Source organism: Lygodium microphyllum, chromosome 29, assembly GCF_053477565.2.
Source record: "Lygodium microphyllum isolate KBCC chromosome 29, Lygodium_microphyllum_v1.1.10, whole genome shotgun sequence".
Taxonomy (NCBI): Eukaryota; Viridiplantae; Streptophyta; class Polypodiopsida; order Schizaeales; family Lygodiaceae; genus Lygodium; species Lygodium microphyllum.
Genome location: NC_141163.1, coordinates 92,416,255 through 92,442,406, shown reverse-complemented (window position 1 = coordinate 92,442,406; position 26,152 = coordinate 92,416,255).

Here is a 26,152-nt window from a genome sequence, read left to right as displayed (position 1 = left end):
TCCCTCGTACGCAGGAGATCCCTTTCGAAAAGTGGATCCTTGGGAATACCAGCTTGCGGAATTTGGCCTTATGGAAGGCCTTGCGGGGTTGGAGCTTGGTTCTTGGAAATGGGGATTTTATGAATGGAGTTTCAACAATTGGACCTTACGAGGATGTTCGCGGAAAGGGCTCTTGCAAATTGGCCTTGCAAGAATGGAGGCTTTAGAGTTCTTCTTCTCCTTCCCTAAAATCCTAGGACCGGCCTTGTAGGTGATTAGTGGGAAGGGCCTTTATGGGCTTCCTCTCTTATTCTTCAAAATCCCAGCCTAGGGATGACTGGTGGGAAGGGGTTTTTGTAGCCTCCTCCTCTTGAAAGTCTCGGATGGACTTATTGGGTGATTGGTGAGAAGGCTCGTAGCCTTCTTCTCTTCAAAGTCCCGGGGGGGTATGAATAGACCTTTGGGGAGATGTAGTGGGAAGGGGGCTTAAGGAAGCCCCCTTAGAAGCTTCCTAGAGAAGCTTCTAAGAAGCTTCTGCCAGCACGTGGCCACATCGGCAGAGGGGGGGGGGTCGTGATCCAGCGGCGGCAGCGGACTGAGGTGGCCGGGTGGCTTTACGGCAGCGGACTGTGGCGGCTGGCGACTGGCGGACTGGGTGGCAGCGTTTCCTTCCCTACCTCCCACAGCAACGGCCTTCACACGACACGGCGACCTTCCCACCAGCACATTCAGCACGTCCTCCTCCCTCTTACGTCCGGCCTCCTTCCTTCACGGCAGCCTTCCGCCCATTGTTCCTATCCCCCCTCTCCAAAAGGGGGGTGTTTATATAGGCATGGGGGGAAAAAGAGGGCCTCCACACACGTGGAGGACTCCTCCTCATGCAATTTGACCTTCTCCTCCCTTGGCCATTCCTCCCCACACTCCCTCTCCTCCAGCCATGCATCGGCTGGGGGAAGGGATAAAAAAATTTGCCTTGATTTATCCAAATTGTCCCTTCAAAAAGGGTGTTCCCTTGCGGCTTTTACGGTCTTCAATCTCAGCCTCGTATTTCTCGACGTGGAGGCCTCATTTTTTAGCGTGCATGGTGTGGATGAGGTTACCAATAATTAGAAGTAGGGAATACCCTTGCACAGGGTTTACACGGCGTGCAGGAAGTTAATATTTACGGTACGCGATATGCAGAAATATTACATTCTCTCCCCCTTAGAAGAATCGAGATGTCCTCATCTCGAGATAAACTGGGGGTATTGAAGATTGAGAGAGCTTTCATCCATCCAGGTAGCATCCTCTTCGGGATAATCCTTCCACTGGACGAGGCATTCTCTCAAGGTTCTAGATCTCAACTGTCCCTCCCTGACATCTAAAATCTTTTCCGGTCTTAGTTCAAGGACTCCTTGACTAGGCATTACAACTTGTTGGTCATCAAGTACATGATTTGGGCTAGGTACATACTTCATTCTTCAATAGACTGTTATGGAATACTTTATGAACCTTTAGGTTTTCAGGGAGTTTGCAGTCTATAAACATTAGGTCTTAAGCACTTGAGGATCTTGTATGGTCCACAATACCTTGGACTTAGCTTCCTGCAATCTCCTAAGGATAGAGAACTCTTCCTTGGGCATACGTGAATGAAGACCATGTCTCCTTCCTCAAATATTCTATCTTGACACTTCAAATCTGTGTATGCCTTCTGTCTATCCTTCGCAGCTTTGATGTCCCGATAAAGTGAAATCATGAGCTTCGCACAATATCTTCTATTTAAATAACTGGCTTGCTCGTATACATACTCTCATCCTATAGTAGACAAGTCCACTACTGACAGAGAATTCATGATACTTAGCCTCTAGCTTTTGTTCCTGGTCCTTGATAGAGACTTCCCTTAGCATCCTTTGATAGGCTAGATCATGGCATCCTTCCTCTCTAGCTAGCTCAAGTATTAGGTCGTATGGCATGGACACCTCTGTAGCTAGAGATCTAGCTATTGATAGATTTTGCAAGATTAATTAATTAAGGAATGCCTTGCGATTGAGTGCATCAACAACTACATTCTTCTTTCCAGGTCGGTACTTGATTTCAAAATCATATTCCTCTAATACTTCAATCCGTTGACGTTGCCTCATGTTGAGCTCGTTCTGGGTAAAAATTCATTTGAGACTCTTATGATCGGTTACTAGAGTAAACTTGTTACCCAACAGGTAGTGTCTCCAAAGCTTTAAAGCATGGATGACAGCTAATAACTCTAGATCATGCGTGGCATAATTCTTTTCGTGACTCTTCAATTTCCTTGAAGAATATGCTACTAGATGACCTTCCTGCATAAGAACACACCCCAAGGCAAGAATGCTGGCATCAGTTACTATCTCGAACTCCTTATTGAGGTCGGGAAGTTTCAGAATAGGTGCTGATGCCAAACATTGCTTCAATTGGTCGAAGCTATTTTGCTCGGGAGTTGGCCATGTAATAGAAGTCTGCTTCCTTAATAAGTCGGTAAGAGGTGCTACAATCAAAGCATAGTTTTTGATAAAGATCCTATACCATCCTGTCAAGCCAAGAAATCTACGTATCTCTTTGATAGATACTGGTATTGGCCATTCAAGCACATCTCTGACTTTGGCTGGATCTACTGATATTCCTTCTGATGATACTATGAATCCTAGATATTCAATCTGACGTTTAAAGAATGCACACTTCTTCATTTTTGCATACAGCTTATGAGACCTCATTGTCTCCAACACAATCCGTAGTTGTGGTTCATGATCTTCTTCCTGTTTAGAATAGACTAAAATGTCATCGAAGAAGACAAGCACGAAGTCATCAAGATATGGTCTAAAAATATCCTGCATTAATCTATTGAATGTGTCAGGCACCTTCGTAAGCCCTAATGACATAACTAGAACTCAAGTGTCCATATCTAGTGTTGAAGGTCGTCTTTGGGATATCTTCTTCCTTGATTCTTATCTGATAGTAACCAGACCTAAGATAATCTTGGAGAAGATTTTGGCACCCTGAAGACTATCAAGAAGCTCATCTATTCTGGGAATATGATACTTATTCTTGACTGTTGATTGATTCAACCCACGGTAATCAATACATAGCCGAAGTGTCCCATCTTTCTTTTTCTGGAATAGGACTGGAGCTCCCCATGGTGAATTGCTAGGCCGGATGTAGCCTTGGTTTAACAGTTGCTTGAGTTGCTCCTTCAACTCAATAGCCTCCGGAATGGACATTCTATAGGGTCTCTTCGCAATTGACGCAGCTCCTATTACTAGCTTGATCTCATGATCTACTTCTCTTTGAAGCGGAAGTTCTGTTAACTCTTCAGAAACTACGTCCATGTATTCCTTCAGCCAAGTGACCAATTCACTTTACTTCTTTATCAATATTCATAGTCAAGACAATCGGGAAAAAGTTTCATTCCATTCATATCAGCATAGCCCTTTCGGTATAATTATTTCTTGGGCCGATGGAACAAGTTAATACATTAATTCGAGGAGAATAAGATGTTGTTGCATTCAGCTACAGGAACTGAGTAGTAGTACGGATTGGGGTCATCGATTTTCAGGAATCGATAGTTCATTGGAAGATTAGGGTATCTTTTCCTTTGATATCCATTCTTCTCATGACGTCCCAAAACCTTGATTCGGTCGGCAGAGATTCTTTGAATCACTTCTCCGTACACATACTTATTCTGGTTAACCCTTCGACCTCCGACTTGTAGGGTCGCGTTTACGTGAGCCTCAACAAAGACGAACAGCTTCACGATCTTCAAGTCCTCCATCCACTTGATTCTCTTCAAGTTAATTTGAAGGTACGCAGGTCGATAGGCAGTTATGTAATAGATCCCTGAAACACCCATCCATCTCTGTTCCATGTACACAGGCGATGGATTGTAAATGCGGTCTAGGATGTTCATCATCTCAACCCTTTGTCGATAATTCGTGGAATGCATCGCGGTCATAAACATGACTCGGAACACTAAGAACCTGTTCCATGCTTCATAATTCTGCAATACAGCATTCAAAGTAAGGAAATGTTTGGGACACAACATTTGCTTTACTTCTTCTTATTAAAATTTCCTAAAAACAAGTCCTTTGTTGGTTTTCTTTGATACCAACTGTAACGTGTCCACTAGAATCATCCCGGACACGTCTTAGCAGTCCATCGGGAAGGATGTCTAGAAAGCTCCGCCCGGCACTCCCATGGAATGTTACGGGACTTGCGATCTAGGTCTTCCCGCGTCTGCCACGTAGCGGAAGTATCCTGGCCGTTCCCACTTAGGATCGACCTGAATTTGGGTTTTCATGTTTGGTCATTAGCTAGCAACAACTAGCGTCAGACCCGAGCGAACTACTTTACGCAGAAACGCCAGGTCCGAAGCGGATTCACGCTGCACTTGGTTCAAGGAGAATGGGAAACGAGAGGGAAGCAAGGCTCGACCTCTCTGCCATAAGGCATAGTCCCATTCCGTTCCCCTAAAACAGCATGAATCGGGTAATAGTTAATTCTAAGTCATCGTTCTCGTTACTTGTTTTGGAGATGACCATCCTTCTGTCCGTCGAAGACTTTGAGAAAAGTTCCCGGCTAACCGGGACCACCCATCCATAGGACGGACCCATGGTCCATCCTCCGCACATTCCTCGGTTTGTTTTAGTTATGTAATTACCTACCACATTAGTTTGACATATACAAACAGCTTCTTTGATTAACCCTCTTATGCACTGGTTCCTTCACGTAATCTTATCACAGGACATAAAGAAAACAATGCCAAACAACTTCTTTATTATCATTTTATCCTTTTATCTTTGAAATACAAGGAGTTCCCGCCCGTAGGCGTATTCATAATCCGCCCGAAGGCTATCCAGTAATCCACCAGGGATCACTAATCCAAGCTTCCGCCCGTAGACTAGTGTGCGGGCCTCGAGATCCAATCCCGAGTCACGTTAGCCTCTTGTGCAGGGCCCGGAAGGCGAGGGATTTACGGCCAGAGCCCCCTCTGGCACCCAAGCGTCCTCCTGCTCCAAGTAGAACTCAACAGAGAGACCTCTCACGCGGGTTCGGTCCACGTTCCCGGCGCGGTTAACAACCCCCTTGGTTAGGGTCAGGCAGGCAGTCGGGGGTAACTGAAGCTGCCTCTCCCTTCAGGCTTCAACCTGAAGCTTTAGATATCTTTTCATCCTTTAGTTCCTTGAGCAAACAATGCAAACAATGCTTTCTAAACTATTACAAGCACAATCAATTTCCAGTGATCGTTTAGCTCGCAAACTATTAAGGAGTGACTCCTTTTCTCCGAATGCAACCCGCATTCGATCCAGAATCAATTGCAACTTGGCAAGATTCCTATCATTCTTGGGTTAGGGTCATACCCTACCAATACTTTAGGTTTTGTTGTGGTAGGTTCCAGCGACCATGTCGCTTTAGTTTATTGTCTGGTCATTTGCTTCAAGGCAAATACCTAACTTTCCTTTTCCTTGGCAATTATCCCCCAAGAAAAGTGAGTAACAGGATGATTACTCATCCACTTGTAAGTTAAATTCTTTCAATAACTTGCCAACCTCATTTCGAGAGATGACAAAACTCTCTTGTGGACAAATCTCAAGTCTATACGATGTTGCAACCTTTTTGCACATGTGTTGCATCATTCCACGGGATCATTCCACCCATTGAATGGCGTCCTCCGGCCACGGAATTACCTCTAGCCGAGTAGCAGCGTTTAGGGTATCCTTCAACCCATTCCTAATTATGTTGTCCCATGGTCCTAGAAATTTGCAACTCCGTCGGAGTTTCATCATTAGAACGAATGATCCTTAGGATAAAACCTTAGATCATTTTATGCATGAACATCCAATTGATTCGACATTTCGTGAATGTGTGTGAGATCTTTGGGTTTGCGGGTTTTGACTTGGCAACAAGTGTAAAACTAGGTCGAATTCTTACCGCACTAAACCCTAGTTAGCACTTTGGAATATTTGTCATATCGACTGAACCATGCCCATATGAATCTCTTGTGGTTTAGGTGACTTAGACAACTCAATATACTTGTCTTGCGACAAGGATGAAACCTTTCCTAAAGGTAATAAACTAGATCTAAAGGAGAACAATAGATACAACTTCACCAATACGTGTAAACATGCGATTCACTGCTTCTACGCATCACATGGTTCACAATAACCCTATCTTTCCTTGGTAAGGTAAAAATGCCTGATAATCTGAACACTAATTTTCCTAGGTCCTACTAGGACTTACATCAAATAATCATGCCACTTGCAAGTCCATAGATCATTTTTGTGCCCTTCTATTCCTTTTCGAATGATATCTTATGGGTGTTAACTTTTCCTCATAAATCATTACAAGGAAGATTTATCTAAAAATGGGACATGCCATTAATCTTTCCATGCCTAGTAAAAAGGTGTACCTCAATAATTTCAACCTTGTAATGAGGCAACAGTTTGTCCTAGGCTCATCACTTTTGAATACACAAAAGGAAACTTGCTAATAAGGTCCTACAAATGCATGGACACCTTATGCCCTTTCCAATCATTCCATTGAACGTACCAATGATCAATTTTCATATCTTAAGCTATTTCTAATAAATGCTCAAATAGCCAATTCATTTTTTCAGTTGCTTTTAACTTGACTAGTTGAATTTGAACATGCATGAGTGCTTCCTAATTCATGAAGTTTATCATGATTAACTCAATACTTCTGTGTGGAATCCAAATAGATCAAACCTGGACTTGTGGGCTCCGGGAAATACCCATGTAAATATTAGGAGAAGATCCTTCCGCAGGCGCGTCTTGTGACTTTTTAGGGGCCATTATGACATAATTACGGACTTCCAGGTTGCCTTTTCCCTTACGCAATCGGTGAATTTGCTCACCCTGGTACGCAGCCTCAAGATCTTGTTCTTTTCTCCCTGGTACGCAGGAGATCCCTTTCGAAAAGTGGATCCTTGGGAATACCAGCTTGCGGAATTTGGCCTTATGGAAGGCCTCGCGGGGTTGGAGCTTGGTTCTTGGAAATGGGGATTTTATGAATGGAGTTTCAACAATTGGACCTTACGAGGATGTTCGCGGAAAGGGCTCTTGCAAATTGGCCTTGCAAGAATGGAGGCTTTAGAGTTCTTCTTCTCCTTCCCTAAAATCCTAGGACCGGCCTTGTAGGTGATTAGTGGGAAGGGCCTTTATGGGCTTCCTCTCTTATTCTTCAAAATCCTGGCCCAGGGATGACTGGTGGGAAGGGGTTTTTGTAGCCTCCTCCTCTTCAAAGTCTCGGATGGACTTATTGGGTGATTGGTGAGAAGGCTCGTAGCCTTCTTCTCTTCAAAGTCCCGGGGGGGTATGAATAGACCTTTGGGGAGATGTAGTGGGAAGGGGGCTTAAGGAAGCCCCCTTAGCAGCTTCCTAGAGAAGCTTCTGCCAGCACGTGGCCACATCGGCAGAGGGGGGGGGTCGTGATCCAGCGGCGGCGGCGGACTGAGGTGGCCGGGTGGCTTTACGGCAGCGGACTGTGGCGGCTGGCGACTGGCGGACTGGGTGGCAGCGTTTCCTTCCCTACCTCCCACAGCGACGGCCTTCACACGACACGGCGACCTTCCCACCAGTACGTTCAGCACGTCCTCCTCCCTCTTACGTCTGGCCTCCTTCCTTCACGGCAGCCTTCTGCCCATTGTTCCTATCCCCCCTCTCCAAAAGGGGGGTGTTTATATAGGCATGGGGGGAAAAAGAGGGCCTTCACACACGTGGAGGACTCCTCCTCATGCAATCTGACCTTCTCCTCCCTTGGCCATTCCTCCCCACACTCCCTCTCCTCCATCCATGCATCGGCTGGGGGAAGGGATAAAAAAATTTGCCTTGATTTATCCAAATTGCCCCTTCAAAAAGGGTGTTCCCTTGCGGCTTTTACGGTCTTCAATCTCAGCCTCGTATTTCTCGACGTGGAGGCCTCATTTTTGAGCGTGCATGGTGTGGATGAGGTTACCAATAATTAGAAGTAGGGAATACCCTTGCACAGGGTTTACACGGCGTGCGGGAAGTTAATATTTACGGTACGCGGTACGCGGAAATATTACATTTTTATCAATGTCTGATTGTGCATGAGAATTGATAAAAAGTTAAGTAGCTACATTTCTTAGGTGATAGCAAAATTGAAGATGAAATATAAATCAATAACAATTATCGTATAAGAACGTTAAGAAACCTTTATCTAGGCACAAACTAGGTATAGGTTCCTAGTTCGCCTCCTACATCAAGTACTGCAGTAATCCAGGAGAAGAAGTTCCTTCTCAAGCAGATTAAGCAACCCGAGTTTGACGGGAGAGGCAAGTTCTTCCAAGCCGATGCTAAAATTTGGATTGAATCCATGGAGGATTACTTCGAAGCAGCCGGTACTGCACCTGCCAACCAAGCTATGCTCGCTAAGCTAAAGCTCACTAGCAAAGCCAGACTTTGGTGGAAGCAATGGTGTAGGGATCAAGGGATCACGGAGGGATCCATTACCTGGGAGAAGCTGAAGAAAGCCATGCAAGGAAGATACCTACCACCTACATATTGCACACAGAAAATGAATGAGTTCTATGAGCTAAAACAGCTGGGACTCACTCTTGACGCATACTATTCTAAATTTGTCTCACTTCTTAAGTATGTGCCACAGATGGACATGACACAGCAGGTGTCCAAATTTTGTGCTGGTTTAAATCCACTAGTAAATACCCGTCTCGAATCTATGCATCCATCAGATCTTCAGGACGTACTCATTCGAGCAGTGCCTATAATTCAAGAGGTGCACTCTAGACCAAGGGGTAACAAATCTTGGTCTTATAATGACCCGAACAGAGGAGCATTCAGACCTCAGATAAAGAGAGTTCAAGGTCATAATCAGGGACAAAGAAAGAAAGAAAGGACTAACAATGTCAATAACTTTTTTCCTACTCAAAGCAATGGCCAAAACCTCAGTTGTTTCCACTACAACGAACCCGGTCACTTCAAGAGGCAATGTCCCAAGCTTGGTGGGGGACATCACCAAGCACCTTTCCAAGGAACGGGCCGTGGCCAAGAAGCCGTTACACGAGGCAGAGGAAGAACCACCTGTGTTGCCAATAGGCAATGGCACGACGAAGAAGAAGAATAAGATCCGACCATGGAAGCAGAGTTCGAAAGGGCGACAGTCCATGCCGCTCTACACAAGAAAGGCCCGAATTGCCAATTCTCAGTAATTCAGACACCATCGGACTATCAAGGTAAAAGTTTCAAGACCTTGATTGATTGTGGCAGTACACATTCCTTCATCTCACTAGCTTGTGCAAAAAGATTAGGAATAGCCACAGTAGAAGCACCTACCTTGCTTGTGGAATTGGCAAATGGTCGTGAGGTTACTTGTACTAGGCAAACTGCTAAGGTGGAATTCTTTCTGGGAGGAAAGAAGACTTCGGTCAAATTCAGAGTCATGAATTTAGGTATCCATGAGTGTCTACTCGGAATGGATTGGCTTAAGCCTAATGACGCCCACATACATTGTGGAAAGGGTCAAGTTCCCTTTTGAAACTCTGAAAGGGAATTAGTCACAACTCAAGGTGAGGCTGGAGTGCCAAGAATCCAATTGGCCAAAGTATCTCGGATCATAAAAGGAGTCAGAAAAGGATTACCTGTCTACTTGATCAAACTCAACAAGTTAGATTAGAAGCAAGAGTCTAATAAAGGACCTTCTTGGCTAAAGGAATACGCAAACGTATTCCCTGAAGAGTTGACAGAACTCCCACCCCAAAGAGAAGTGGATCATGAGATTAAGTTAGTACCAGGAGCTGCGCCAATTGCAAAGAGACCTTATAGAATGACCATACCAGAAGCAATTGAGCTGAAGGAACAACTCAAGCAACTACTAGATCAGGGCTACATCCAGCCTAGCAGTTCACCATGTGGAGCTCCAGTACTATTCCAGAAAAAGAAAGATGGGACACTTCGACTATGTATTGATTACTGAGGATTGAATCAATCAACGGTCAAGTACCCTATCCCTAGAATAGATGAGCTTCTTGATCGTCTTCAGGGTGCAAAGATCTTCTCCAAAATTGATCTCAGGTCAGGTTACTATTAGATAAGGATCAAGGAATAAGATATTCCCAAGACGGCCTTCAATACAAGATATGGGCACTTTGAGTTCCTAGTTATGTCATTCAGGCTTACGAATGCACCTGCCACTTTCAACAGGGTAATGCAGGATATTTTTAGGCCATATCTTGATGACTTCATGATCGTCTTCTTCGACGACACTTTAGTCTATTCCAAACAAGAAGAAGATCATGAACCCCAACTTTGGATTGTCCTTGAGACAATGAGGTCACATAAGCAGTATGCTAAGATGAAGAAGTGTGCATTCTTCAAACGTCAGATTGAATATTTGGGATTCATAGTATTAGTGAAAGGAATCTTAGTGGACCCAGCCGAGGTCAGATATGTGCTTGAATGGCCAATACTAACATCTGTCAAAGAAATACACAGCTTTCTAAGATTGACAGAATGGTATAGGGTCTTCATAAAAAACTATGCTTTGATTGCAGCACCTTTGACGAACTTGGACTCTGGTATCATGGCAAGGTTCGAGCAGGAGAGTGGACGATGAGCAACGGATCCAAACATGGTTATAGCTGAGATGGAGTATTTTAGGAACCTGCAAAGTATTTTTACGGTGGATTACCGTAGCTTCTCCATGATACTATTCAATGTGCAGTGGTTCAAAGTGGTACTTGAAGGAGCTGGAGCAACAGTTTGACAAGGTCCATCTGGATTTCTCGAAATAGATTTTGAAAAAATATAGTTGGATTTGTATGACACCTTTGTGCTATCGGCCCATTGTGAACAAGTGCATGAACTCATTTGTTTGTTAATTGTATTATGACACAGTACATGTCACAATAATTTAATCTCTCTTGTACGTGGTGTTAAACGTGTAATCTTCTATCTAAACCCTAGACAACCTTGATGGTGGTATGTAATACCTTCAACTCCCTGAAGTGCGGGAGTATATGATCAAAGTGATGTTTCAAGCATAGATGAGGACAATATGCAAATAGAGGGGTCGACATTGCAAGGGGTGGAGGCCACGAAAGCTTGGAGCATGTAGAGGAGCCAACATTGGCTAACAATGATGGAAATACAGGAGTCCATTCCAGTGTATGCAAAGTTGTGTCAGGAGATTGACATGGGACCATAGGATACATCATAGTTGGAGCATCCACTTACTCACTTCATTGACTAATCGCTTATAAGGGTACATAAGATATGCATTTTAAGTGAAATCATTTTTAAAAGGATTTATATTACCGTGCTTTGTATGATTTAAATTGATTACGCTAACATCATTTTTTGTCTGTACAAGTGATATTTTCAGGATGAGTCAAGGGATGAGCGATGAGGAGTTGCAAGATATCTTCACGCGTATATCTCTAGATTAGATTGCGAGATTTAGAGACACAGCAAACCAGGAGCTCTCTCGGACATCATCAGGCCGCTCTACTAGATCTACTTCAGTGCGATCAGATGCTTCAGCTTTGAGTAGACAAGGTCGACGCTCCAAACTTGGGCCAGAGAGAGGGAGTGCTTCAGGGTCAAGGGGATGCTGTAGAAATACGGAGGCAGTGAGCCCGCGGTTGACATGGGATACAGGTGCGATTCCTTGCTCTCATGGCAGTTTCAAGGAGCATGGCTCAGGTAGATGCTGTGGAGGCACGGACGCAGTGTCTCCGTCTCGTCTTTCTGCTAGAGTTGCATCACCTCCAGGATTTGTCACACATGTGGGGACGTCTACTCCAGTTACTCCGGCTTTTGCTTAGCCGTCTACAGGTGGCACCCCTATGGGTGCCACTCCGATAGATATTACCCCGTTCGGTACATCGGATGTACAGGGGTCTCCTGGATATGCCCAGGAGCATGGACGCAGGTGGGAGAGGATCCATCTTAGGCATACCCCAGGGGGATATGCCTATCTTATCGATCATAGGTCAAGAGTCATCATCATGAATGATGAGGGGAGGAGGGTGTTAACCCCAACACGAAGAAAGCAAAAGGAAATAAAAAAGACACAGTGCAAAGGCGGAAAAAAGGTAGCCCAACTGAAGAAAGAATAGCAGAAAAGGCCAAAAGCGCAAGGGCAACCTTAAAAGTCCAAGGCAAATGCAAAAAGGGAAAGAAGCATTTTAAAATAACAAGGCGCACCCTGAAATCTTGTAAAAAAGTGCCGGGTTCTCACCCGTGCAATTTGTAAATGTAGACGAATGGTGGAAAGGAAGCTAGGAAGATAGAAGGACAATGGGAAAAAGGGCCTAGGCTACGGCCAGCCATGTAAAAAAGAGGAAAAGGGGATGACCGCCCAAAAGGGATTTAGGGTTTTGTATATAAAGTTGAAAAGTGAATGAGAAGCTCATTCTTGTGTGTGACCAAAGCTTCTTCTTCTTCTTCTCTTGTTTCTTGCCTTCTTGCTTGTACTTGAGAGAGGGATTGAGAGAGTGTGAGGGAGTGAGGGAGTGATTGTGTGAGAGTGAGGGATCTTGGAGAAGAAGCTCTCCATCTTCTCTCTTCATCTTCCCCTCCTCTCTTCTCTTCTCTTGTCTCGTGCGTGGCTATGGAGGATGAAGCTCATAGGAGAGGGATTGAGGTTGCTTGAGCTTGCCTCAAGGATCATGGAGCTACCGGTGTGCAAGAAAGAGGAGGGTACGCGATCGAGCATCAAGGTAAGCTCACTACACCCGTAAGGGAGGCATTGCGCATCGGCTATGTGAGAGGTAGCCATGGCCGCTCGGTTCGAAACACTTGAGCAATAAGTGGTCCGTAGGTCTCAGGGTAGAGCTTGTAGCTCCCCTTCATTTTGGTTCCGTTTTCGGGACCAACGGAATCGAGCCTTGAGAGCCGCCCACATCAAATCGAGTATAGAAGTAGGGTTTGCAGCCGGAATCGGTGCTCGAGATAGCTAGGAGATTTAGGAGGTTTTAATCCGTGAAACAAGTAAGTGTTTTGGTTTGTTGGAAGAATTAGTGTAGGACTATCATTCTGCATCTCTGTTTTGCATTTTGACTGCATAGATTAAGGTTAGATTAGGTTAAGAAAAGAGAAAACAGAAGGTTTTGGCTCGTGCTGGAAACAGGGAAACAGGGGACCAAATTCAACGATTCTGGGTGCCATCGATTTGTGCTACTCCAGGTGAGTCTGGTGCTTCTTAGTAGTACCCTAATCATATCTGGAAAGTCTCTTGTGATTGTGTGTAGCACGTGTCAAGTGGGATCGAAACACATTGAAATCGGGCCTGGCTACCAGATGCAATCAGACCAGGTCTCAGTGGTTCGAGTCCCAGAATCGGACCACCCGAGTCCTGGAGTCGGACCATCTGATTCCAAGAATCGGATCGTCCGACTACTAGAGTCAGACCAGGTGCTAGTCGGACCATCCAACATTCGGATTGGACCAAACAATTTTAGAATCGAACCCCACTACCGGATCGAATAGTCCGATCGGACATGCTACATGGCACTCAGACCGCCCATCATAGTTGGACCGTCCGACTACTAGAGTTGGACCAGCCCTGTCCTACTACTGGACTCGGACCACTCTGTCCGACTACAAGAATCGGACCGTCCGACTAGTAGAGTCGGACCAGCCCTGTCCGATTCCTAGAATCAGACAATCCGATTCTGGGAATCGTACCATCTTGCCTGAAGGAAAAATAAGGATCTTTAGTTGACTCTACCACAGACCTGACCCCTGAGACACAACCCTGAACACCCCCAAGACCCAGTTTGACCATTAGAACCTCAGAGACCAATCGAACTTAGAGCAGAATAGAAAATGCAGCAGAGACCTTCAGAAAGACCATAGAATAGCTGAGAATCGAGCTTTGAACTCAAATTAGGCTAAGAATGTGGAGAGAAACAGAGTGGAGTTCGCATTAAACGCTTTCTGCATCAGCACTTCACTCTTGTGTTCCACTAAGTTTGCACTGCAAGAAAAGAGAAAAGCTTGTTTTCGCACCAAGCACCACAAAAGCACTAAGCATAACGTGTGAATAAGGATTGCAGCTGCTTTCAAATAACAAGGAACACATCAGGATATCTAATAACATTAAGGAACCCGCTAGTAGGAGAAGACCCCAAGACTTAGACAGGTGTCTGAGTGCCCTACTAGTAGGACCTGGAGAAGACACAAAGACACGAAAAGCAACAATATAGAGGATTGGACGCTGCCGGAGCTGCTTGGATTTATTGACAACCTCGTGGAGCTGGAAGCAGAAACAATGTTGGGATCAAGAGGCGAATGAGGAGAGAACCAATTAGACTTAGGAGAATTTCCAACCTTAGTCCAGGAACTGGTCCACAACTACGATCTACTCACTAGGACTGTGATCTAGGGTAGACCTGTAGATGAAGTGGTAGCAAACCTGGAAGAAGAGAGAAGAGCAATCAAGAGAGCACTAGAAGGCATAATTGCCTACAACCATGAGCAAAGGGCTAGAAGGCTACAGCAAGACGTAGATATTACGAGGCTAGACGAGTGCTAGACCTAGTTGGAGTGGCCAAATCTGGACCGAATGTAGAGAGGGAATGGGCAGCAGAGGCTGACATGACATTGAGCGAACTGGTAGCAAAGCGACTCTTGGACAATACGTACGTTGAACATAGCACTACTGCCCTAGCCACCACGCTACTATCGGGATTGGGAGTCATGCAAGGGGCTAAAGGGTAGGCTAGAATCCCCATTGTAGCAAAACAACTAGCTAAATACGAACCTAGCAATGACCCGTACAGCTTTATGGAGCAGTTCGAGCAAGTATGTGAGGCAAACGGTCTTACTGACCCTACGCAGTGAGCTCAAGTTTTCGGCCTGTGCTTAGGCGATAAGGGGAGGACCTGGTATTCTAGTCTAGATGATGTAGAATGTACGAACTTTGTTTGCCTTAAGGGCCTCTTCATCAAGAGGTTTTCGGAGGCAGGGTATTCGGGTAACCTCATCGTTAGGTTGATGAATATCAGTCAAAGGGAGAAGGAAGACGTTAGGGATTATGTCACTCAAGTGCGTAGCCTCTACAAGAGAATCCCTACCAATGAGCGACCTACCGAGAGGGCAGTGTCTATAGTGTTCATGAACGGGATTCGGAGTGAGGAGCTCTACAAGGCTTTGGCCAGTAACTCCACCTTGCAATAAGACATGCTAGCTAGAGTTTTTGAGGAGGCAATACCCATAGATGATCAACTTAGGGAATGCAGCATGAGGACTACCAACCAAGAGAGTACAAGCTAGAGGAACCCTGAGAGATCAACTACTTTGGGGGAAAAAGCAACTGCTAGCGAGCAGGATAAGGGAAAGAGTGTAGACCACGACCAGGGGATGGCAGAAATGAGAATGGAGATTGCACGGTTGCAAGAGCTGGTAAGGAAGCCTGTGAGATCGCATGTACAATGTATATACTGCGGCGGCAATCACCTCCCAGTTGAGTGCCAAGATCCTGAATCTTGGCCGTGCTCAAATTGCGGTAGATTCGGGCATGATGCAGTGCATTGCAGAATGCCGAGGAGATTCCCATACGCGCAGCAATACAATCCTCCATACTTAGATAATAGGCCACCCAATTTCTTTGGGAGGGGAGCCTAGTTAGCTCTCCCAGCACCGACTGACTCAAGACCTGCCGTACCTAGACTGAGATGAACCCAACTGGTATACCCAGACCACCAGGGCCTTTTGTAACCCACCCATCTAGCGATGCTCCTGTTCACTTTGTGGAGGAGCCTAATGAGGAAGAAACATATGTCAACCCGTACATATCCTATGATGAGGAGGGTAACCCAGTCCTGATGGACTATCGGCCGGTGCCGGTGATGGCTTTAGGAAGAGGAAGAGGCAGAGGCTTTGGAGGGTCAAGCCAAGATCCAGTCACATGCTGGACTTGCAGCCACCTAGGCCACATTTTATCACGTTGCCCAAAAGGAGAACAAGCTAACAAGGACAAAGCGAATCTCCGATGCACAGAGTGTAGAATCACACATCTATTTCCTGACTGTCCTAGGCAGAAGCCATCAACCAGCTTTGCCAACATGCCATCGGTGCCTTTGGGGCTTTTTGGAGTGGAAACCTTTGATAGTGAGGATACACCCATCCCACTACATGTTATGATGCGAGCTCAAACAAAACAGGCATGCATCTCTTTGCCAGGGCCAAGTAACCTTGACGCAACCTCAATAGGAAAGAAAAGCCGGAGGAGACAGAAAAAGAGAACCGATGCAAAGATAACTCTTAAAACCGAGGAAGCGACTACGTTAGTAACAGGAAAGAGGGTCACAGACGCAGAGGCGGAGACCTCAACTCCTAAGACAGCCGAGCTAGGGAGTACCAAGGTAGGGGAATATCCCCATCCTAAATGGCAGCTCGAGGCTATAGCTAAGGTCAAGGAGTGGGTCAAGGACGCCCAAAAGCACCTCAAGGATGCTGAACCCATATTAGAAGATCCTATTGACAATTTCTCCAGCGTGAGCACACCAGTCTCACCTTCAAAACCACAAGCTGCGAGCATACCTACACCACTGGGGGCAACTCAGCAGCAAGGCCAAGGGGAAACTTGCCAGGGCAGACAAAACACATGGCCTAGAAATGCTAGTCACAGGGGAAGATAAGAGCCTAGTAGCCTCCTCACAACCTTGTTGTCTACTCCAGTAACTCTAAGCTTGGAAGAACTACTTAGGCAGAATCATTCCTTATGGCAGGAATTAAAAGACTTGATGGAGGGACACACAAGACTTGCGGGTGCTGATCCGCAAGATCATGATGCAGTTACACAGATCCCAAGTCTAACTCTACACTCAACTCCCAAGTCTTTGCACATCAATGCTTTTTGGGAAGGCACTAAAATGCATGCAGTTTTACCCATCCTAGCCTTAGGAGATATGGTGCGAAAAGGAATTGTAGACACATACACAGGTGTTAGTGTACTAAGCCATGTAGTCTTAGAGGCATGGGGAAACCCTCCTGTAGAGACTGCCAGGTTTAACATCACGTTAGCAAATGGAATGAAGGTAAGACCATTCGGGGTCTTAAAGAATTGGCCAGTAAAGATTGCCGGTGTGCAATTTTTCGTAAACTTCATTGTCATGAAGGGAGTGGATTACGACATACTAGTAGGCCGACCTTGGATGAGGAATGCACGTGTCATTGAGGACTGGGGCAATGGTTTGATTTTCCTAGGGAATAGAACTAGTGCAGTAAGGGTAGAGATGGACACTTGGAAGACGACCCCTGTTGACCTAGATGCCATCTCAGCTATGCTAAAAGGCGATACTCAAACGACCAAACCCTATGGATCACTCACTAAATATATTCCTTGCCCTGAGGATGAGAGGGATTGGATGCACGTTTTGGCAATCATTGACCTACCATTCTTGGATGAGGAAGAACTATATCAGCAAGCTGCTAAAGCCGCAACCATGCCAATTGAGGAGCCAATTGTGCCACTCTGCATGATGACAGGAAGCTCACTCAACCCAAGCAAACCAGCCTGGTTCCATATCCCCAACAACAAACTAGAGCTTCAGGAAATCGTAGAGTATCTGACCAATAAACTGGAAGGCAACTTGGCTGCTAACTTAAAACCTCTACGTGATCTATTAGCTAAGCCAGAATGGAAATGGACCAAGGTCCACGACTTGAATTTGTTATATAACTGGGATTTAGTTACTAATGACAAGGAGACTAGAGAGGAAAGCTTAGGTGATGATGAGCAATCAGAAGGACAGGACTCTGATGATGAGGAGTATGAGGACTATCGCTCTACGGGAGAGGAGAGTGAAGAAGAGATAGATACAATAGAGTACGACACGGAAGGAAAAGCGATAGAACAAATCAGGGCAGACTCGAGGCCTAGGAGAGGAAGGACTAGTCAGAACGAAAAAGGAGTCATGCGAATGGAGTGTGACAGATCCTGACTAGAACACATAGGAGCCATGGATTATGTGCAAGCCGGAGTGGCACGACCATGGGTAATCCTAGTGCTCAAGACGGATGCACCTATTGAACTACGACCCCTTGGGGAAACACCTTCCTCAAGTGAGGGATGCGAGTTTAACTTAGAGTCGGAAGTCAGCACTGAGAGTGATCCCGAGATACCACAACCTTCTAAAGTCAAACGCACCAAGGGAGACTTGCCAGTCCACCTAAAGCGCAGGAGGCTAAAGGAGGAGACTAGGAAGCAAGCAAAGGACTCAGAAGCAGAAAGGAAAAAGAAACCGCAGGATCTACCTAAACGGTTTACAAAATTTAAAAAGGGTGACAGAGTGGTGATTCTGCTAGGTGCGAAAAGACAAGGACAAACTAGTGAACCGATAGAGGGACCCGCCAAAGTCAAGGAAGTTAACTTGGCTGGGGAAGGTGAAAAGCCAAGACCTGTATTCATTGCAGATGACTTGATGGAGGATGAGGAGACCAAACTTGTTGCACTCTTGCAAGAGTACATTGACGTATTTTCCTGGACATTGGATGAACTTAAGGGAGTCGGCACCCTAGGGTTATGACTCATAATATCCCAATGGTCCCTGATGCAATGCCAACAAAACAACAACCTTACCCCATGAATCCCAAACACGCCCATGCAGTAAAAGAGGAGATTGATAAACTCATGAGGGCAAGATTCATATATGAGATCGAGCACATGGACTGGGTATCACCTATCGTGATTGTCATGAAGAAAAATGGAAAAATCCGAGTGTGCATGAACTACAAGAAAGTGAATGCCTCTACAAAGAGGGATAGCTATCCTTTACCTTACACCGAGCACATGCTTGAGAGGGTAGCAAGTAAAGAAGCTTACAGTTTTTTGGATGGTTTCTCGGGCTATAATCAAGTGCAAGTGCACCCCGACGACAGGCACAAGATTGCCTTTGCCATGGAATGGGGTGTACTCGCCTACATTGTCATGCCTTTTGGGCTGATGAATGCACCTGCGACTTTTCAACGCCTAATGTGCACTATCTTTAAGGACATGCTTAGGCGCGAACTGGAAGTGTTTGTAGATGACTTATGCGCACACTCTAGTTGGGCCGAACACTTAGAGAATTTGAGAGTTGTCTTTGAAAGGTGTAGGTTGTACCACCTCTCGTTGAACCCCTTAAAGTGCCAGTTCTGGGTGAAACACGGATGCATCTTACGGCATGTAGTGTCAAGGAACGACATTGCCACTGACTTTTCTAAAGTCAGAGTCATTGTTGACTTACCACCACCTGATAACTACAAGGGAGTTCAGTGCTTCTTAGGACACACTGGATATTATCGACGCTTTGTACTAAATTACGCACTAATTGCTAGACCATTGTACAAGCTGTTGATAGTGTTCGAGTGGACTGAGGAATGCCAGTGCGCATATGAGGAGTTGAAAAAGGCTCTTACTACTGCACCAATCTTACGAGCCCCAAACTGGAACATAACGTTTCATGTACACATAGACGTCTCTAAGTTCGCTATTGGAGCCGTGCTATGCCAGCCTGGTGAACATAACTTAGATTACCCTGTGAGTTTTGCCAGCAAGTAGCTCACAAAGACCGAGATGAACTATTCCACGACAAAAAGGGAGGGGTTGGCCATGGTATTTGTGGTAAAGAAATTTAGGCATTACTAGTTGGCCACTCCCTTTGTCTTCTTTGTTGACCATCAAGCCTTGCTATATCTTGTAAACAAGCCTTGTGCTACGGGATGCATAGCTAGATGGTTACTCCTTCTACTAGAGTTTGACTTCTCTGTAGTTGTACGCAAAGAAAAGCAGCATTACATGGCTAACCATATGTCCCGCATAACCACAGGAGAAGCCACTGGACAAGCCATACTTGACGATTTACCCGATGCTCATCTCTTTAACCTGTCTAGCAAGAGATAATTGTTTAAAGCTGATCTGACACCATACTAGGCCGATGACATAGTGCAAGTGCTAGAGAGCGGACTACTTGAGAGACCCATTGAGAAGGCCAGGCTAAGAAGACTTATCCTAAAAATTCAGCCATACCAACTGATAGCTGGCCAACTCTACAGGTTGGGACAAGACGGTTTATTGCGCAGATGTGTATGTGAGCACAAGATGCATGATGCATTGAAAGAAGTGCATGGGGGAATCGTTGGAGGACACTTTAGCGGGGACACAACAGCCCAAAAGGTGCTATAATCCCAACTATGGTGGCCCACCCTTTTCCGCGATGCAGCTAAATTCGTAAAGCACTGCGATGAGTGCCAAAGGACCAAAGTGCCTTTGCAAAAAGACAAGATGGAGTTGATCCCTCTCATAGCTTGACAACCCTTTGAAAAATGGGGCATTGATTTTATTGGACCTATCAGTCCTACTGCACAATATTCCCAAGCTCGCTACATCATAGTGGCACAACCGATTATCTAACGAAGTGGGCAAAGGCACGAGCCACGAGGAAGAATGATGCTAGAACCACTGCAAAGTTCTTGTGGGAGCAGGTCATTTCACAGTTTGGCTGTCCAATCAAACTTGTAAGAGACCAAGGCACGCACTTCATTAATGAGGTGATTTCCCACCTGCTCTCTACCTTCCTAATAATTCATCGAAAGTCCTCTCTGTATTACCCTCAAGCTAATGGCCAAGCCGAATCCACGAATAAAATCTTAGTCAATGTGCTTACAAAGGTAGTGTCTACTTCAAGAAGTGACTGGGACAACAAGCTAATGGTGGCCTGGTGGGCCTATCGCACAGCTTATAAAACGACAGTAGGACAGACGCCTTTTAGGCTAACGTACGGAACTGAAGCCATTTTACCCTTAGAATTCTTCATCCCTAGCTTAAGGATAGCAGTCCAGGAGCGTTGGGAGGGAAGAGAGGCTTGGACCAATTGCTTAGTGGAGTTAGAATGCCTAACGGAGACTCGACTCCTCGCCACTCACTCTCTGATTTGTGAGAAGGCTCGACGAAAGATGTGGTTTGACAAGCATGTCAAACAGCGAGACTTTGAAAAAGGGGACCTTGTTATGCTATACTCTGTAAAAGGACATAAACAGAAGATGAAGTTTCGAGGGCTAGGGCCTTTCAGAGTACGCATGATTGGTAGAATAGGGAATGTTGAGTTAGAGACACTTGAAGGCGAAGGAATAGGATTTTTTTATGGCAGTCGCATAAAGAAATACTATCCTCCTTCCCATCCATTACATGAGCCACCCATGCTAGAACCCCCAATGAATGTCTGCATGACTACTATAACTGACCTTATAGATCAGGATGAAGAAGCAGTGGCACCGGCGTATCTACAAATCACAGTCACAGCAGGAGTGATGTATTCTTTCGATGCCTTGATTGATGAAGGTGCCGACTACAACATCTTGACGCATGACCATTGGACACGCATTGGTCAACCGAAACTACAACCCACTAATGCCAAACTCACCCTGTTTGGGGGTAATTCTTATTCACTCCTAGGGAAGTGCAAGGTAGTCGTTTCTATCGAGTTTGAAAGTTTACCAGCTTTCTTCCATGTGTTGCCTGACACTAAAGGAGCCGGTAATATGTCACTATTAGGTCATACTTTCAAGAAGCAAACGAACTGTAATGTGGATTACACCATAAACCGCATTCATCTTGCTATAGGCAATGTGCGTATAGTGACGACTTTCAGCAAGGGCTGTCCTGACTCCTCCACCATTACGAAACCACTGGTAGAAACCCCTACAACCACGCTTCAGCCCAAGTCTAAACAAAAGAAAACTAAGGCCTAATGCCAGGCTCTCGACCCTAGGCCCAAACCCACCAAGAGTGCTCACAAGGCCAAGGAGTCCAAGCTTATATGGGTGCCAAAACAACAAAGACCACATCCGGGTAGACCACCCAAATGTGATTCTAAACGCCAAAATAATCAGCCATCACGGCCTAAGAGGCAGTCTAGACGCTATCGACGTAGACACACAACCACGCCGCCATGGATCCCCAAATATCTCTTGCGCATACAAGGATACTACGAGGGAAACCCATGGATTTGGGTGCCTAAAAATGGAAAGTTTAAAAGCTCATCTATAAGCAATCTCACCCCAGTGAGGGAGGCTTGCACACATGGTGCCCAGGGCATAGTCAGCAAACCATTTCTCGATGTGGCTAGTAAGCCCCAGCTCATCTATCTACCAAAGCAAATGCCACAAGCCTTAGACTTACCTAATCCAGAGAACTTAAATACCCCCATGACTACTCACTCAGAACCCAGAACAACTCCCATGCCCCCAGAGCTTCCTACAGCACCTCAAAGTGCTTCGGAGTTCAAAGCCACACCTGTGACACCAATGATGGAGTCACCACTATCCAGTCCATTTGCACCATTCCCACCAACATGTCTTAAACCTTCCTACACGGTACGACCTTTCCTTTCCTTGGCTAAAGACCTCGCCACGACTTTTGGGGATGACTTAGTAACCTGCATCAAGATGTTGAACAAAACTTTCACTACATTTGCTAGAAGTTATGAGAGGCTAGACCTAGGTCTTCTTGACAAAACACTTGCTTCGGATGTTCCTGCATTACCATGCACTTGGGAAGAATATGAACTTATGACCGGTAAATTCCCCAAAATTGCTGCTGAACTGATAGCAAATAATGAAATCTCAAAGGAGCAAGCTGCCCTCAGAAGACTAATCACTTCATATCGTAAGCCTCCTCATTCTGTTCCTGAGCTTGAGTTGCAAGAGCTCATGCAGATGGCAAGCTCGCCTTCCACGTTCTTGCAGCAGTGGTTTGCTCTGAGAATCCAATGGGAGAAAAAAGGTTGCCGGATAATGACCAATGCTGAGCAACGCAGGACAGTTAAAACCATCGAATATGACCCTACTTATGTGGCACCTATCTCATTAGGGTTTTGGCCATCACCTGCAATCAGCATTTAGACGACCATGTGCTCGCTCACCCTTACATTGACCAATTTCTTACAAAAGAGGAATTACATGTTGCAAGCCGCCTTAATACTGGAGATCTCTTTCACGATGTCTTGACCTACACCTCCCAAGTCTCCATCCAACCATCTGCTCTTGATTGTCATGCCCAACTCGAATACAATCCAAGCTTCTATGATTGGTTATTGGCTAAGTAAGTCAATCCACAAAAAATAGTATTTGCCTCGTACTTCCTGTGCTAATCCTAGGAAGGATTCCTTGAAAGATCCAAGCCGAGGGGGGAGCAATGTGAGCAAGAGCAGGGCAAGAGCAGAGCAAGAGCAGAGCAAGAGCAGAGCAAGAGCAGAGCAAAATGAGAATCATGCTATCTAGCAGAATGTTATGATTAATTGAGTTTCAATGGAAGATACTGCAAAGGGAAAACAATAGCAATTGCTGTTGTGAGCCTGTCTCTAAAATTCAAGCCTCTAAGCAAGTATACCAATTTTTGACACATACATTTTTCTCTCAAAATTGAGTTTTGTTAGAAATAAGCCGATTTTTGAGCATTAATATTGGCATGGTGTGTTGACAGGTAACCACCATGGCAAGAAAAGATAAAGGGAGCAAACTCCCATTTTCTGAAGAAGAGATGACCAAGTTCGGCATCAGTGTCGAGACACGAGGATTCAATCAATTCACCTTCAAGCACACTCTGAACTTGGATGAGGCCATCTTGGAGGAACCTGCAGTCAAAGAATTGGTGGACAGATGCCACCTCCACAAGTATGTGGAAAAGATGGGGCAGGCCGTGGATTACGGCATGTGTGCTGAATTTTTGAGGAACTTTGATAAGGGTAGGAACTGTGGCACTGTCATAGTGAGGACAGGGGAGCAGGAAAGAAGAGTTGAAGTGCCCCTCAATGTGGCAATCATAGAGAAGGCCTTGGGGCTCGTACCCAAGAAAGAGAGGCGGCTGAGAAGGGATGTTTATGCCATGCTGGGGGTAAAGAAAGAAGAGGTGCACACAGTGGATGGAATCAGCTTAGTTGATATCCCGGATCCAGTAGTGAAGGTGCAAGCGAAGATGATCCACACACTCTTCTTGGGCCAAAGGTACAACGCATTGATGAACAGGATCGGGGTCCCGTTGTTAGAAAGCATCACAGCAAGAGTCCCTGAGGAGGTAGATTGGAATGGGTTTGTGCAGAAAACCATTCAAAGCTCAGCTGCCCTTCTCACTCCAGTGGAAGCACCATCAGGAGGAGAATCCCTTGCCTCAACAGCACGCTCCACAAGGAAGAAACCTGCCTCAAAGGCGGCCACAATTAGATACAGTGGTGTTTTGACAGCCATCATAAATGAAGTAATGAAGGATGCTGGAGTCATGGAAGAGCAAGCTGCACATCAAAGCCCATTGCATCAAAGCCCACCTCACCACGAGGGAGAAGAATCAAGTGAAAGAATGAAAAGTGAAAAGGGAGAATAGGAGTTGCCACCTACACAAGCAAGTAAACCAAAATGACAAAAGAAAGGAGACATGAGACAGAAGGAAAGGAAAGAGGAATTAAGCAAAGAAGAATGAGCTGAAATCAAGAGGGCTCAAAGAGAGTCTAGGGGAGCTGAGGAAGAAAGAAGAAGGAAAGAGGAGGAAGAGCTTGCAAAGATAAGAGAAGAATCAAAGAAGGCAGAAGAGGACAGGAAAAGAAGGGCGGAAGAAGAAGCTGAAGAGCAGAGACTGAAGGAGCTGGCCGAGTTGGCAGAGGCTACACGAAGATCTGTGGAAGAGGCCCATAGGAGTGGAGAGCTCGAACCTGTGAGCCCCCGTCATAAAGCCGAAGCTAGTTCAAGTGTGAAAACAGCTCCAGTGGCTGTAGGCAAGGGCAAGTCCCTACTACATCCACTTCCTTCCTCTTTTGTGCCTGCAACGACTGAAACCATGACTACAACCACCACACAACCCACACCTCCCCTCGACACCGCACAACTAATGAACATTATGCAAATGCTAGTGAGCAAAGTGGTCGAGATCGTGCCTGAAACCGGATTGAAAAGGCCCACTGCTGTAGATGCAGAGTCACGGCAAGACCCTAAAAGACAAAGGCTGGAGGCATCAACCACCACACCCCATACTCCCATGCTTGCCGACACTAACTATGATGCATATGTGGCTGAGCTACTAGCACAACTAGACAAGGCAAAGGAAGAAAAGAAAGTGGCCTTGATGGAGCTAGAAAAAGAAAAAGAAACGTCAGCTACTCTTAGGCTAGAAGTGTCAAGGCAGGGAGCTCACCGACAAAGAGAAATGAAGGCCCTCCATGACCAACTAGTAGCAAAAGCAAAGGAAGCCTAGGACAATGAAAGCCACCTTAAACAAAGGCTGGAAGACGAAGAGTAGAACCTGGTGGCAGAGCAAAGGAGTCTAAAGCTACTAGTGTAGCAATACAATTATCTACAGCAAAAGATCGCTCAAGTGGAAATGCTAAGACGAGAGGTTCAGGAAGGCAAAGCCAGTACACCACAAGAACATACCATGGAGCTCCGTTTGTGGTAGGAGCTAGAAGAACAAAACAAATTAATAAGTGAAATCAAGTTTCTGAATAGTGAAGGGCCAGGAGTTTCAGCAGCATAAGAAAAACGGCTACAAGATGAAGCGCAAAGATTACAAGTTGCATTGGAGACCTCCCATGAAGATGTAGAGGCCCTCATGGCCATGGCTTTCAATCAAAAAAGGCTATTCCTTGTTGAGATCCAAATCCAAGAGTAGTTGGTGCAGGAAAAATCAGAAGTACTGGCTGAGGTGCAACAAAGGCTCAGCATTGTAGATCAAGCCAAAGGGATTGCTGAAGAGCAGCTGGCTCAGAAGTCAAGAGAAAGAAACCAGTTGTGGTTTTTAACAAATGAGCAGCAACAGGTAGTGACCACCCTGGCGAGCCAACTGGAGGAAGAGAGAAAAAGGATGGAAGAAAGAGCTATGGATTGGGAAAGGAATACTTTTGACAGGGTGAGAGACTTGATCGAACGCTTGGCAGTGGTGGCAGAATGCAAAAGGGTGCTTTTTTGTAGAAGCCAAGGTTGAAGCTGCCGAAATAACTACTAAAACACAGCGGCATGCCTTCCTCAACATGGTACTCCATGTCACACAAGCTGAGGGCGATGATCCAGTGGAAAAGGTGAAAAGAAAGTTGGAGCTAACCACCCGAGCTCTAAGATATGGTCTTCAAGAGGGGGAGCTCCCAACGAGTATAGGGATCACTAAGGAGCAACAATTCCACTACTTACACTGTACGGGCCTTTCC